This window comes from Choloepus didactylus, chromosome 15 (genome assembly GCF_015220235.1).
Source record: "Choloepus didactylus isolate mChoDid1 chromosome 15, mChoDid1.pri, whole genome shotgun sequence".
Classification (NCBI taxonomy): domain Eukaryota; kingdom Metazoa; phylum Chordata; class Mammalia; order Pilosa; family Megalonychidae; genus Choloepus; species Choloepus didactylus.
Genome location: NC_051321.1, coordinates 35,594,278 through 35,610,915, shown reverse-complemented (window position 1 = coordinate 35,610,915; position 16,638 = coordinate 35,594,278). Strand labels below are relative to the sequence as shown.

At 37.1% G+C, this 16,638-nt stretch overlaps 1 protein-coding gene across 7 annotated transcripts in view; it reads left to right on the top strand.

The window, feature by feature from the left end:
- The window catches only part of R3HCC1L (R3H domain and coiled-coil containing 1 like), a 177,873-nt gene that overhangs the window by 29,572 nt on the left and 131,663 nt on the right, over positions 1-16,638 (top strand). For 5 of the 7 annotated variants that reach the window (XM_037805265.1, XM_037805270.1, XM_037805269.1 and 2 more), the window contains exon 2: positions 4,528-4,633. The exons of the other annotated variants lie outside the window; for them this stretch is intronic. The gene's annotated coding sequence lies outside the window, so the exon portion shown is untranslated. The remainder of the gene's footprint in view (positions 1-4,527; positions 4,634-16,638) is intronic. 7 annotated transcript variants of the gene reach the window in all.

Below are 16,638 nucleotides of genomic sequence, written 5' to 3'. Positions count from 1 at the left end.
CCCTAGTCTCCCAATTTTAATTATATTACAGTATTTGCTTAAATGAAATAGTTAATAATGTGTTGACATAAATTATGCCTATGCAAATTCTATTTGCCGGTAGCTCTTAAATAGCCTTTCAGTGCAGTTTTCTACAAAGTCAATCAAGTAATCTGTCAGTTCCATTTTTTTTATTTTTTCTTAATTCTGGGGAACATCTGTCATGGAGATGTCTACTATCTGAGCTAGTTACTCTTGTGGCCTGCTGCACAGCTGTTTTCCTGGGATGATTTCCTTTTGTTTCCATCCTTAGACTTTTCTATCCTTTTGAGTTTGATTCCCAGTATTATTGGAACTTGTATCCTTTTCATTTTTCATTTACCTTCTGGCTTAGGAGGTGTACATCTTCTAATAGTTATGTCAAATAGTATTATGGCATAGAGTGTGGGGCTGACAGCCTTCAACAAATACCTGCTTTTGTGTCACATAGCTTCAATCTGGGTTGACGACCTTCTACTTTTGGCACACAGTTATCCTGAAATCTTGGAATCCCCCTTCACCAGTATTCCATCACTTCTTTCCTGTGTTGGAACGCCTGTTTTTCTGTTACCCCATTTCTCCCTTTATTTTGATTTACTTCTTCATTTGATGTCAAAGAATAATGAGAACATCACTTGATACCTGGAATATCTAGTTAAACAGGTTGCTAATGTTATATAGTATTTTTGGGAAGCGTGGGGTTCAGAGATTAAGAGGTGAAAATGGGTTGACATCATCTATATAAGCAAGGACACTTGGGTGAGACTTGTTGGATCTTAGGGATGTATTTATTGGAATGAATCTGTCCGTGATTAGTAGACTTTCAGAAGCAAAGGGTTAACATGATGATTGGTTTGGCTTGTAGGGTGTCTGCTGAGGTGAGTTGTCTTTGATCAGTTGAATAGGTTTAAAATTGGTTCTGGTGGTAACTTTTTACCGTGGCTACTACTAATCAGTCTTTTCCAAAATTTGTGAGAACTTTAAAATTTTCAATCCTCTAGTAACTTCTTAAGATAGGATACATGGAATATAATTTTTTGAGCCTCTGTATGTCTGAGAATGTTTTTTTTCCCTATCCTTACATTTGATTAATATAGTTTGGGTGAACAGAAAATTCTAGATTAGAAATAATTTTCAAAATTTTGAAAGACTTTTTTTTGCCCTCATCCTTTGCTTTTGAAAAGTCCTAAGCCAATATGAGGCCTCTTCCTTTGTTTGGATCTTTTTGTTGAAGACTTGCTTGATCTCTGCTTTGTCCTTAGTGTTCAGAAATTTCACAATGATGTGGCTTGATGTGGGTCTATATTTTATCTACTCTGCTGGGTATTTTAGGTACCTAGAAATTCTTTCAATCTAGAAGAGTTAGACTTTTCTGGGAGCTGATGTGAGGCTCATATTGTCTCTGATTTGGCCAGTAGGAACCTGTTCATGTTCCTGTCTCCTTTTGGCATGTCCTTGTTATTCTTTGAACACTTCATTCCTTTTTACTACAAGATTTTCTAAACTCTTCTTGTACTTTCCCAGCCCCAATCCTGGAATCAGTCAGCCTTGGTTCCTTTTAGTTAGAGAATTGTTTTTTTAAGCTATAATCTGGACTCTAGGTGTCCTCATTGCTGCTGGTTGTTACTGCTTCTAGGCCCTTTCAGCAGACATAGCTAGGAAATAGATGGATGTAAGTGTGTGTATGTGTGTATATATACATACTCATATACATCTTTATCTGTCTATCTATTAAAAGGAGTTTTTTTACTGATACCTCCAATTCTAATCTAATACCACAGGATTTATTCTATTTTAACCTCATTCCATACTTGCAACTCCTCTTTCTAACAATGAGAATCCCAGCCTCCAGTTTTCATAGCATTTTTACTTATTAGCTCAATCCTGGAATTTCAGAAAACTCTTTAAGAATTGCTGTTTCATGCCTCTATTTAAAAGAAACCTGCTAAGTAGAGTTTAATATTTGTTTATAGTTTTTTTTTTCTTTAGTCTGAGGATATATAATCTAAATCTCCACGTCCAGTAGGGTAGCCACTAATCTAACCGTGTGAACTGAGGTGTGTTTTAAGTATAAAATACACGCCAGATTTTGAAACCTTAATGTAAAATAAGGAATGTAAAATATCTCAATATTTTTAATAATATTTTATGTTGATTTATGTTGAAATATTTTTGGTGTATTAGATTGACTAAAATACACTATTCAAATTAATTTTGGTATTTCTTTTTACTTTATTTTAACGTGGCTACTAGAAAATTTTAAATTACACATGTGATTTATATTATATTTCCCTGGGATAGTACGGACCTAAAAACTGTTAAAAAGTTACTTGGGTTCATTTTCTCCCTGACATTGCCTCCCCCCACCTCCACCCCCAGCCCCTAGTTACTACTCATTTGAAATACAATTTGGTACGTTTGTTTATATTTGTATTCTAAATTTTTCTCCCCATTCTTTTTGGTTTTATTTATTCATTTTTGAGTATGTGGAACATTAACATGGCTCCAAAAGTCAGAATTGTACAAAAAATATATATTCAGAGCAGTGGCACCCCCTGCATTCTTTCTATCCTTTCTACCCTGTTTCCACCCATTTTCTATAGGTAGCCAATCTCATTATTCTCTGATTTATCCTTCCTGTGTATGGGAATGAGCAGATGTATATTTTCTCATTTCTGCTGCTTTCTTACACAAAAGATAGCATACAGTACTATTTTGCACTTTTTTTTTTTCACATAACACTGTATTTTGGAATTCACTCCACATTGGTTTATAGAGCTATTACTCATTTTTTTTTCTTTCCCTTTTCTACAGTTGCATAGTACTCCATTGTGAGGATGTATCACGGTTTAGTCAACCATTGTCTTAGATAGGGACACTAAGACTGTTTCTAATATTTTGCATATACAAACAGTGCTGCGATGAGTAGCCCAGTGAATATGTATTTTTGTATTTTGGAGGTGTATTTTTGGGTAAATTCCTAGAAATGAGATGGTTGGGTTAAAAGTATGTAGTTTTAAAAAATACTGCCTAAATCCCTTACTTTGGAGTCGTACCAGTTTGAATTCATATCAGCAATATATTAGACTGTTGGTTTCCCCACAACCTCATCATCATTGTGGGTTGTGGTATTTTTTAATTTTTACTAACCTGCTAGGTATCTCAATATAGTTTTACTGTGCATTTTTGTTATTAATGAGGTTGAACATCTTTTCATAAGTTTAAGGTTCATTTTTATCTCTTTCTTGTGTTTTCTTATAGCTTTACTCATTTTCTATCGTGTTTTTTATTTTTTTGTAACATTTTTAAGAGTTCATAGTATATTAGGGAGATTAGCTCTTTATCAGTCATGTATTTTGCAAATATTTTCTCCCAGTTTTTCAGTTGTCTTTTGACTTTGTTTATAGAGGATTTTGTGTTCTTATGTATGTTGTGTGCTTAGATTTTTATTATCTGTAATCCAGTTTTTGGAGCTTTTGTTGCAAATGAATTTTGAGTCATACTTAGAAAACCTTTTTCTAAACCCAGGGTAAAGAGGAGTTCATCCATACTTTGTTCTGTTACTTGTATGGTTTGAGTTTTTATGTTTGGATCCCTGATCCATTTGGAGTTTATTTTTATGAATAAAGTATGGCTTTAATTATCTTTTTCCAGGTGGCTAACTAGTTGTCCTAGCATCATTTTCTTTAAAATGTTCAATTTTGCCCTAGTGATTTAAGATGCCACCTTTATCGTATTAAATTTCCATTGGGCTTATTTTTCAACTTTCTGTTATTTTCTACTGGTATCTCTATTCCTGCACAATTATTACAGTTATAATTATAGAAGTTTGATAGTTTGTCACAGACCAGTGTGGTTTTTTTCACCCCAGTGTTTTCCTGGCTCTTCTTACATGTTTATTTTTTCATTGAACTTCAGTAGCCACTGGTCTGTCTCCATAAAGAAGATTGCAGGTATTTTTATTGGGATTACATTAAATTCATAAATTAATGTGGAGAAAACTGACATCTAATGATGTTGAGTTGTGTTGAGTTTTCTGCCCAAGGACAGGGAGTAGCTTTTTATTTGTTGCAGTCTATTTTTGTGTTTTTCAGGAATGTCTTTAAGTTTTCTTCATGTTAGTTTTGTACATTTTTTGTTTAGTTCTCCATTTTTAAAAATTCAGTATGTCTTGTAGATCTCAATGTCAGTACATACAGAGCTATATTACTCTTTTTAATGGCTGCATAATTTTCCACAATATGAATGTACCATAATTAATTAACATGGCTGAGAATGAGAAAAGGTCGCATTTCCTTATTGTTTTGTTGGTGTTAGCTTCTAAAAAGTATTTGTGTGTGTTGTGTTTGTATTTTATTTTCATTGCACATTCTTATGGCAAATCACCATGTTAATATCTTAGTACTTATGAAATCAAAGAGTAAAAAATAAGTGCCTGAAACCTTTAGATATCAAAGAAATGGTAACTATGTTTTTATAAAAATAACTTGTTAAATTGTTATTTTACAGGTGAGGTTGCAGTTTATCGGAAGAGAACTTTTATAGTTTGTCTTCAGACAGATTAGCTGCATGCTCTAGAGTTTTATTATTATCAAAAATAAATGCCAGTGATTTGGTAAGTCAATTGTCCATACTTCTGCATATTTTATAAAAATATTGTTTATTTACTCTATTTGCTTGCTTCTGTTTTGTTAATTCAGTGTCATTTTGCTTTGTAACTCTCAGGTAAAACAAATTTGAAAGTGGCAATTTTCTGAAAGATTTTTTCCATTTTCTGAAAAATGGAGAACTAAATAAGAAATGTACAAAACTAACATGAAAACTTAAAGACATTCCTGAAAAACACAAATTTTGAATATTTTCTTGCTTTTGTTCACTGCCTTTCTTAATATTGGTATTAATTGTGGAGATAAGAAGGTTATATATTGGAATTAGTTTTCAAAGTTGGATTACTAGTTTTGCTCTGTTGTCTCTTTCCACTGTGGGAACTTTGAGTTTAACATCCTTCTCATGCTCTAGCTCCCTCTAGTTAATGTAGGGAGTAACCAAGATGTGGTGTTGTTTAGGGGTTGATGAACTGACTCAGCAAGAACAGACGATCAGTTAAATCCTTAGTAAAGTATAATGAAGCGGAAAGAATAATGATATCAAAGAACTTGGAAATGAAAATAATTAGAAATATAGCAAATATAGAATATAGAAATAAATTTTATTTTTTTGTGTTATCCTATAAGTTTATTTTTTCTTTATTAGAGAAGTTGCAGGTTTATAAAACAATCATGCATAAAATACAGTATTCTCATACATCACCCCACTATCAACACCTTGCCTTGGTGGTGAACATTTGTTAAAATTGGTGATGGCACATTTATATATTTGTGCTATTAACTAAAAGTCCATGGTTTAACTTAGGGTTCATTGTTTGTGAGTGTAGTTTCTGGATTTAAAAAAATTTTCTTAGTTAGTTACCATGTAAACACTCTGACATTTCCCACTCTGTAGTTTACATTAGGGTGTATTTTTTTCCTCCATACACCACCCTATTTTTAACTCCTTTCATTAGTATGGTAAACTTGTAATTCATGAAAGAACATTTTTGTAATTGTTAACTATAGTCCACTGTTTACAATAGGGTTCACTGTGTTATACAGTCCTATGTTTTATCTTTTAGTTTTTATTCTAGTAACATATATATAACCTAAATTTTCCCCTTTTTAACCACATTCACATATATAATTCAGTGTTGTTAATTACACTCACAATATTGTGCTACCATTACCACCATCCATTTCCCAAACTTTACAGTCAAATTAAATTGAAATTCTTTACAAATTAAGCATTAACTCCCCTTTTTGTATATGCATCTCAGCCCAGCCCCTGGTAATGTATATTCTAGATTCTAACTCTGAGTTTGCTTATTCTGATTATTTCAAACAGTGAGATCATACAATATTTGTCCTTTTGTGTCTGGCTTATTTCACTCAACATGATGTCTTCAGGGTTCATCCATGTTGTCATGTGTATCAGGACTTCATTCCTTTTTACAGCTGAGTAATATTCCGTTGCATATGTAGTCTACATTTTATTCATTCATTCATCGGTTGATGGACTCCTGGGTTGCTTCCATCTTTTTGCAACTGAATGGTGCTGCTATGAGCATTGGTGCCCGAATATGTGTTTGAGTCCCTGCTTTCAATTCTTTTGGGTGTATATCTGATAGTGGGGTTGTCAGGTCATAGATAGAGTCCTGAGGAACCGCCAAACTGCCTTCCACAGTGTCTGCACCATTTTACATCTCCACCAGCAATGAACAAGTGTTCCTAATTCTCCCCATCCTCTCCAAAACTTTTCTTTTTCTTTTTTTTTTTTTAATAGTAGCCACTCTATTGTGTGTAAAATAGTATGTCATTGTGGTTTTGATTTGTATTTCCCTGATAACTAGTGATGTTGAGCATCTTTTCATGTGCTTTTTAACCATTTGTATATCCTCTTTGGAGAAATATCTATTTCAGGTCTTTAGCCTATTTATTAATTGGGTTGTTTGTCTTTTTATTGTTGTTATAAGATTTCTTTATGTATTTGGGATATCAAACCCTCATCAGATATGTGGTTTCTAAACATTTTCTCCCATTGAGTAGGTTGTCTTTTCACTTTTGTGATAAACTCATTTGTTGCACAGAAGTTTTTAATTTTGATGAGGTCCTGTTTATCTGTTTTATCTTTTGTTGCTTCTGCTTTGGGAGTAAAGTCTAAGAAACCATGGCCTAACACAAGATCCTGAAGATGGCCTCTCTATATTTTCTTCTAGGAGTTTGATCATCCTGGTTCTTATATTTAGGACTTTGACCCATTTTGAGTTAATTTTTGTATAGTATGTGTTTCAGTTTGCTAAAGGTTCCAGAATGCAATATGCCAGAAATGGGTTGGCTTTTTCAGTGGGGTTTTATTAGGTTCCAGATTTACAGTTCTAAGGTCATGAAACTGTCTCAGTTAAGACATCAACAGGATGATACCTTCTCTGAAGAAAGGTCAGTGGCATCTGGGGTTCCTCTGTCACATGGGAAGGCACATGATGACGTCTGCTGGTCCTTCTCACCTGGGCTCTGGTTTCAATGGCTTTCTCTCTGTGGGTCCTTCTTGCTTCTCCTGCGGTATTTTCTCTCTAAGTGTCTGTGGATTCTCTCTTAGCTTCTCTGGGGCAAATCCTGGATTTCATTTCTTAGCTTCACTCTTGGTTCTGGTTTCAAAGGCTGTCTCCAAAATGTCTCTCTTAAAATGTCTCTTAGTGCTTTCGGAGTTTCATCTGCCTTTTATCCAATCATAAAGGACTGCAGCAAGGGGATTAAAACACACCTTATGTTGGGTGGGTCACATCTTCTTGGAAACAACCTAATCAAAATGTCCCACCCAACGATAGGATGTGCCTCCACAAGATTGGATTAAAAGAACATAATATTTTCTGGGGAACATAGCAGCTTCAAACGAGCACATTGTGAGATCGGGGTCTTCCTTCATTTTTTTTTGCATATAGTTATCCAGTTCTCCCAGAATCATTTATTGAAGAGACTGTTCTTTCTCAGTTGACTGGACTTGGCAGCCTTGTCAGAAAGCAATTGGTTATTTTATTTATAGACCGATTTTAGTCCATTGGTCTATATATCTTTCCTTGTACCAGTACCATGCTGTTTTAACCATTGTAACTTTGTAAAAAGCCTTAAATTCAAGAAGTGTGAGCCCTCTCTTTTTCAAGATGTTTTTGGTTATTTGGGGCCACTTAGCCTTTCAAATAAATTTGATAATTGGCTTTTCCATTTCTGCAAAGTAGGCTGTTAGAATTTTGATTGGGATTGCATTGAATCTGTAAATCATTGTGGATAGAATTGACATCTTCACAATATTTAGTCTTTTAATTCATGAGTATGGACTGTCCTTCCATTTATTTGGATCTTCTTTGATATCTTTTAGCAAAGTTTTGTAGGTTTCCGAGTAAAAGTTTTTTACATCCTTGGTTAGATTTATTCCTAGATAGTTGATTCTTTCAGTTTCTGTTGTAAATTGAATTTTTTAAATTGATTTTTCTCCTCAGCTTGCTCTTTACTAGTGTATAGAAACACTACTGATTTTTGCAAGTTGATCTTGTACCCCACCATTTTGCTGGATTTGTTATTAGCTTTAGGAGCTTTGTTGTAGATTTTTCAGGACTTTTTGTATATAGGATCATGTCATCTGCAAATGGTGAAAATTTTGCTCCTTCCTTTTCAATTTGGTTCCCTTTTATTTCTTTTTCTTGCCTAATTGCTCTGGCAGAGACTTTCAGTACAATGTTACATAAAGTGGGCAGGCATCCTTGTCTTGTTCCTGATCTCAGAGGGAACCATTAAGTAGGATACTATCTGTGGGCTTTTCGTATATGCACTTAATCATGTTAAGATTTCCTTTTTTTCTTAGTGCTCTAAGTGTTTTTATCCTGAAGGGGTGCAGTATTTTGTCTAATGCCTTTTCTGCATCAGTTGAGGTAATCACATTTTTTTCCTTCATTCTGTTGTTGTGGTGTATTACATTAATTGATTTTCTTATGTACCAACCTTGCATACCAGGGACAAATCATGGTGTATAATTCTTTTAATAATGTTTCTGGATTCGGTGTGCTATAATTTTGTTGAGGATTTTTGCATCTATGTTCATAAGAAATACTGGTCTGTAGTTCTTTCTTCTTGTATGTTTATCTGGCTTTGGTATGAGGGTGAGGCTGACCTTGTAGAATGAATTAGGGAGTGTTCCGTTCTCTTCAGTTGAATTGAAGTTGACTTAGAGTTAAGTCTTCTTGGAATGTTTGGTAGAATTCCCTGTGAAGCCATCTAGTTCTGGGCTTTTCTTTGTTGGGAATTCTTTGATTACTCATTCAGTCTCTTTATTAGTAATAAGTTTGTTGAGATCTTCTGTTTCTTTTAGAGTCAATTTAGGTAGTTTGTGTGTGTCTAAGAATTTGTCTATTTTGTCTAGGTTACCTAGTTTATTGGTGTATAGTTGTTCGTAGTAACTTTTTTTTTTGTTTTTCTTTGCTCAAATTCATTATATTTTCCTGTAAAAGAGAGGTGTCAAGTTTGTTGATTAAATTTCTTAATCTAAATTTTTTTTGCAGTGTTATTGAGATATATTCACACACCACAAAATTATCCAAAGTGCATAGTCAGTTGATCACAGCATCATTGTATGGCTGTGAATTCATCTCCACAATCAATCCCTGAACTTTTCCATTACTCCAAGAAATAAAAATAAGAATAAAAAAAAAAAAAAATAGAAGTAAAAAAGAACATCCAAAACATCTCATATCCCTCCTTCCCCCCGTTCCGGTTTGCCAATGCTGCCAGATTGTGAAACACCAGAAATGGATTGGCTTTTATAAAGGGGGTTTATTTGGTTACACAGTTACAGTCTTAAGGCCATGTGTCCAAGGTAATGCATCAGCAATCAGGTACCTTCACTGAAGGATGGCCAGTGGCGTCCAGAAAACCTCTGTTAGTTGGGAGTGCACATGGCTGGCATCTGCTCCAAGTTCTGGTTTCAAAATGGCTTTCTCCTAGGATGTTCCTCTCTAGGCCACAGCTCCTCTTCAAAATGTCACTCTCAGTTGTTCTTGAGGCCGTTGTCGTCTCTTAGCTTCTCCGGATCAAGAGTCTGCTTTCAGCAGCTGTCTTCAACTGTCTCTCATCTGCAGCTCCTCTCTCAGCTCATATGTGTTCTTCAAAATGTCCCTCTTGGCTGTGGACCTGTGAAATTTAGAACAAGTTTTTTTTTTTTTTTTTTTTTTTAAAGTTTTACCAAGAATTCCATTCCTGTCCTTTTTATTTTTTTTAATTTTTTTTTAATTTTTTAATCTTCATTTTATTGAGATATACTCACATACCACGCAGTCATACAAAACAAATCGTACTTTCGATTGTTTACAGTACCATTACATAGTGGTACATTCATCACCCAAATCAATCCCTGACACCTTCATTAGCACACACACAAAAATAACAAGAATAATAATTAGAGTGAAAAAGAGCAATTGAAGTAAAAAAGAACACTGGGTACCTTTGTCTGTTTGTTTCCTTCCCCTATTTTTCTACTCATCCATCCATAAGCTAGACAAAGTGGAGTGTGGTCCTTATGGCTTTCCCAATCCCCTTGTCACCCCTCATAAGCTACATTTTTATACAACTGTCTTCGAGATTCATGGGTTCTGGGTTGTAGTTTGATAGTTTCAGGTATCCACCACCAGCTACCCCAATTCTTTAGAACCTAAAAAGGGTTGTCTAAAGTGTGCATAAGAGTGCCCACCAGAGTGACCTCTCAGCTCCTTTTGGAATCTCTCTGCCACTGAAGCTTATTTCATTTCCTTTCACATCCCCCTTTTGGTCAAGAAGATGTTCTCCGTCCCACGATGCCAGGTCTACATTCCTCCCCGGGAGTCGTATTCCACGTTGCCAGGGAGATTCACTCCCCTGGGTGTCTGATCCCACGTAGGGGGGAGGGCAGTGATTTCACCTTTCAAGTTGGCTTAGCTAGAGAGACCGGGCCACATCTGAGCAACAAAGAGGCATTCGGGAGGAGGCTCTTAGGCACAACCATAGGGAGGCCTAGCCTCTCCTTTGCAGCAACCGTCTTCCCAAGGGTAAAACCTGTGGTAGAGGGCTCAACCCATCAAACCACCAGTCCCCTATGTCTGTGGTCATGTTAGCAACCATGGAGGTGGGGTAGGCGAATACCCCTGCATTCTCCACAGGCTCCTCAAGGGGGCACTACATCTTTTTTTTTTCCTTGTTTTTCTTTTTTTTTTTTTTTTTAAGAACAAGTTTTGTACTTCCAATATACAAAGGAGGGACAGTCATAGGGTAAACATTCCCATTGCCATAAGGAGAAACTGAAAGGAAAACAGAGTTAACAGGACCAAAACAGTTCCTAAAACCCGCAGGACAAACTCCATTAGATTTCAAAGTCTGAGAGTCATAAACAGAAAGACATTGTATCTTTGGGGCTTGAGAGAGCGGTTGTCTAATCCTTCCTAAGGGCCTTTGTGGCAGCCGTTTCCTCTCTAAACGCTGGGGTGAGTGCTCCAACATAGCCACACATTGGGGAGACCACTTTCTTGGCCCCACCCTCCTCAAACATTGGGACAGCACCTGGATTCTCTTCCATCTCCTGGGCACATGCTCAGCCCCTTCAGAGCAGTGGGGTGGTGGCCAGGCTCTCCCCAGTCCCCTGGGAATGTGCTCCACCTTCTTTGAGGCCTGAGGTGGCAACACCTTTCCTGAACATTGAGGTGGAAGGCCCACCCTTGATCTCCGGGGCAAACACCCTTTCCATGCATTTGGGCCACTCCGCTTTCCCAGCCTGAGACCTCTTGACTCCAGACCTCAACCTTCATGGCTCTGTCTTTGAAGAAGTTTTTCCTTCAATTTGTTCCTTGTCTGTCTCCTCCAGTCCCGACTGGCAGTGGCTCTGTCTGTAAAGAGCTCGCAAAAATTCTTTTGGGTTCTCATGAAGCACACAGGGGTCAAAGCTGTCAGACAGTAGGACTTCCCACAAATCCTTTCTGCTTAACTCCTTCTCCCATCTTGGCTTGTACTGAAATGGTAACTGGGTTCTATGTTTGGTTACATCTTTATGTTGGGCTATAGCTTCTGGGGTTTCACCCCCTGGAAGCCCAGAGTTTTTCAGGTTATCGATTTCTGATTTCTTTGAGACCAAGAGTTCATTTCTCAGCTTATCTCTGTCCTCTCGCATTTTACTATAAACTGCAAGTAAAAGCCAGGCTACTACTTCTATATTTTGCTTGGAAATCTCATCAGCTGAATATTCCAGGTCGTTGCTTTCAAATTCTGCCTTCCATCCAACACCAGGACTCAATTTTGCCAAATTCTCTGCCACTTTAAAACAAGGATTGCCTTCCTTTCAGTTTGCAACAACCCATTCATCATTTCTGCTCAGGGCCTCATCAGAAGTATCTTTAGAGTCCATATTTCCACAAACAGTCTCTTCAAAGCAGTTTAGGCCTTTTCTATCAAGCTCCTTACATTTCTAACAGAATCTTCCCCTTATCCATTTAAAAAGCCATTCCAACATGGTTGGTATTTGCAGACTCAGCAGCACCCCACTTCTGGCACCAAAATCTGTTCTAGTTTGCTAATGCTGCCAGAGTGCAAAATACCAGAAATAGATTGGCTTTTATAAAAGGGGGTTAGAGTCTTAAGGCCATAAAGTGTCCAAGGTAATGCATCAACAATTGGATACCTGTTTTCCTTTCATTTTCTCCTAATGGCAATGGGGATGTTTATCCTATGACTGTCCCTCCTTTGTATATGGGCAATACATAACTTGTTCTAAATTTCCCAAGTCCACAGTTAGAGGGGAATTATGCCTTAGGACAGATCATGCCTGTAACTGATTTTGATGGGATCTTGTACTTAACTATTGTTACTGAAATAATTTAAGTTTCTGTGATATTGTGATGGGATGAATGTATTTTGTATATGGAAAGATCATGTTTTTTGGGGTCTGGGGGGTGGAATGTACCAGTTTGTGTATATTATGTCCCCCAGAAAAAGCCATGTTTTTTGATGCAATCTTGTTTGGGGTAGACATACTAGTGGGGATTAAGGTGGACCGTTTGGATTAGGTTGTTTCCATGGAAATGCGCCCCACCCAACTGTGGGTGATAACTCTGATTGGATGATTTCCCTGGAGGTGTGGCTCCACCCATTCAGCATAGGCCTTGATTAGTATACTGGAGCACTATATAAGCTCAGATAGAAGGAGGGAGCTTGCTACAGCCAAGAGGGACACTTTGAAGAATGCACAGAAGCTGAGAGAGTAGCTGTAGATGAGAGACAATTTGAAGACGGCCGTTGAAAGCAGACTTTTTCTTTGGAGAAGCTAAGAGAGGACAGACTCCCCAAGAACAACTGAGAGTGACATTTTTGAGGAACTGTAGACTAGAGGGGAACGTCTTGGGAGAAAGCCATTTTGCAACCAGAACTTTGGAGCAGACGCCAGCCACGTGCCTTCCCAGCTAACAACAGTTTTCCTGACACCATTTGCCATCCTCCAGTGAAGGTACCTGATTGTTGATGTGTTACTTTGGACACTTTATGGCATTAAGACTATAGCTGTGTAACCAAATAAATCCCCTTTATAAAAGCCAATCCATTTGTGGTATTTTGCATTCCAGCAGCATTAGCAAACTAGAACACTGTGTAACCATATAAACCCCCTTTTATAAAAGCCAATCCATTTCTGGTGTTTTGCATTCCAGCAGCATTAGCAAACTAGAACATATACTCACATTTATGCCTTGATTTGGATACTTTATGGCTTTAAGACTATAACTTTGTAACTAAATAAACCTCCTTTATAAAAGCCAATCTGTTTCTAGTGTTTTGCAACACGGCAGCGTTAGCAAACCAGAACATCATCATTGACCACTCTAGGTTTTGCTAAGTTATACATTCCCAGTATTTATCTTGTATCTTTCTGGTGTCATCCATGCCCCTTGCCTTCGTCTTTCAACCATACTTAACTCATCTTTGTTCAGAGTACCTACAGTATTGTGCTACCATCACAGAGTAATGTTCTATCCATTTCTGGATCCATACAGTCAATCCTCTTGAATTTTTGTACTCCTTCAGTATCAAATGCCTAGTCACTAACCTCTTTCTATCTCCTGATAACCTGTGTTCTCAACTTTAACTTTCAACATTCATTGATCAATGTTAGTTCACATTAGTGAGACCATACAGTGTTTGCCCTTATGTTTCTGGCTAATTTCACTCATTGTAATGTCTGCTGTCTACCATTTTGTCTTTTGGATTTTTGATGGTATATTTTATTTTATTTTTCTTCCTCCCCTTTTATTTTACTGATAATCTTCATTTTTACACTCTTTTCAAAATCTCTGTCTCCTTGCTTTTCCTGTATGCTTGCAGTGCTCCCTTTAGTATTTCATGTAGTGCAGGTATTTTGTTCACAACCTCTTTCAGTGTCTGTTTGTCTGAAAATAAAAACTCTCCCTCATTTTTGAAGGACAGTTTTGCTGGCTATAGAATTCTTGGCAGTTTTTCTCTTTCAGTACCTTAAAGATGTATCACTGCCTTCTCACCTCCATGGTTTCTGTGAAGAAATTGGCACATAGTCTTATTGAGCTTCCCTTCTTTGTGGTGGATTGCTTTTCTCTTGCTGCCTTCAGAATTCTCTTTGTCTCTGACATTTGATAAAATGATTATTAAGTGTCTTGGAGTAGGTCTGTTCGGATCTGTTCTGTTTGGGTATGCTGTGCTTCTTGGATCTGTAACTTTATATCCTTTCTAAGAGATGGGAAATTTTCAGTGATTATTTCCTCTGTTATTCTTGCTGTCCCTTTTCCCTTCTCTTCTTCTGGGACACCCATGACATGTATATATTCGTGCGCTTCATATTGTTCTTCAGTTCCCTGAGACTCTGCTCATATTTTCCATTCTTTTCCCTAACTGTTCTTTTGTGTGTATGATTTCAGATGTCGTGTTCTCCAGTCCATGAATCCTTTCTTCTGCCTCTTCAAATCTGCTGTTGTATGTCTCCATTGTGTTTTTCATCTCTTCTGTTTTGCCTTTCATTCCCATAAATTCTGCCATTTGTCTTTTCAAGCTTACAAATTCTTCTTTGTGGTCACCCATGGTCTTCTTTATGTCCGTCATCTCTTTTGCCACATTTTCCTTCAGATCATTGATTTGATTTAGAAGATTTGTTTGGAGGTCTTTAATTAGTTGTTTCAACTCCTGTATCTCACTTGAAGTGTAAGTTTGTTCCTTTGATTGGGCCATATCTTCATTTTTCCTTGTGTGAACTGTAATTTTTTGTTGTCTAGGCATCTGGTTTCCTTGATTATCCTAATCAGATTTTCCCAGACCAGACTGTTCCAGGTCCCTGGAGGAGGGTGTAATTAGTATCACGTTTCCCTGAGGATGAGACCCAGGAGATTGTCAGATTTTCCTGTGAGACCTCTAGACTCTGTGCTTTTCCTATACTGCCCAGCAGGCCGTAGCTCCCTGCTTTTGGAAAGAGGTGCAATGCCTTTAATTCTCAGCAGACCTTTTCCTTGCCAGGGGCTGAGGGTAATTCAAAAGTGAAGTTTATGCTCCTTTTTTATTCTTTTTTTTTTTTTTCTTTTTTCCCAGACCCTGCAGTCTGAATTCTCTGAGGGAGGGCAGCCACCTGAGCTGGGCCCTGCCCCACCCTTTAATTAGGGAAGATAAACTCTTTTGGGAATTACCTCCTTCACTTAACTTCTTCCTTTGCCTCTCTAACTATCTTAACTTCACCCTTGCCTGGGTCAGCACCGACAATTGTAAATGCCTGACGCTTTCTTTCTCTAATGAGCTACTTAGAATAAGAGAAAAAAGAAAAAGAAAAAAGGAAGAAATCCCCTTTTCAGAGCCAGTTACCAGCCCACCAGTTTCGTTGTTTGACTGAAGTTGGTACTCGGTTCTGTGTGCCCCTTTTCTTGGGAAACAGCTGTTTTCCAGTATTCTGAGCTTAGCCGACTCCAAAAAACCTGTTTTTATTTTTTTATTATCTTTTTTTTTTTTCCCCTGTCAGCCCTACCTCTTCTCTGCTAGGAGAGACCTCAGGGTTCCTTTTTCACTTGCTCCGGGTTTATCTGTGCTCATAGCTTGTATTCAGTAGTCCAAATTTGTTAATTAAAACTGCGATTGGAACTTGAACTACCTTCCCTTGTTCCCAGCAGATAGCACTTCTTTTTCCCAAGGGAAGTGTTCCAACTCAGCCTGCCATGCCGGTGGGGGAGCCTCCCTATGCTGCCACCTTGTCCCGCTTCCCATAGTAACTTCTTATAGCCCTTTTTATTTCAGTAGGTTCAGTAGTTATGCCCCCCTCTTCATTTCTGATTTTCATTTTCTCCCTTTTTTCCTTTATCAGTCTGGCTAAAATTTGTCAATTTTATTGATCTTTTCAGAGAATCATCTTTTGATTTGTTGATGCTCTCTATTTTTTTTTTTTGTTCTTTATATTATTTATCTCCACTCTAATCTTTGTTATTCCCTTCCTTTTACTTCCTTTGGGTTTAGTTTGCTCTTCTTTTTCTAGTTCTTCCCCTCTTGAGGTTAGTTCTCTGATTTGAAGTTTTTCTTTTTAAATGTAAGCACTTAGAGCTATAAATTTCCCTGTCAACATTGCCTTTGCTGTATCCCATAAGTTTTGCTATGTTGTATTTTCATCTTCATTTGCCTCAATTCTATTTCCTAATTTCCCTTGTGATTTCTTCATTAACACATTGTTTAGGAGTATGTTGTTTTAATTTTCCATTTCTCCCTCTTATTAATTTGTAGCTTCATTCTGTTGTGGTTGGAGAATGTACATTGTATGATTTCAGTGTTTTTCAGTTTATTAAGATTTGTTTTGTGAACTGACATGGTTTGTCCTATAGAATGATCGCTGTGCACTCAAGAAGAATGTGAAATCTGCTGTCATTGTGTGAAGTGTTCTAAATATGTCAGTTAGATGTAGTTGGTGTAAAGTATCATTCAAGTCTTGTATTTCCTTATTGAACTTCTGAGTAGATAGATGTTTTATCCATTATTG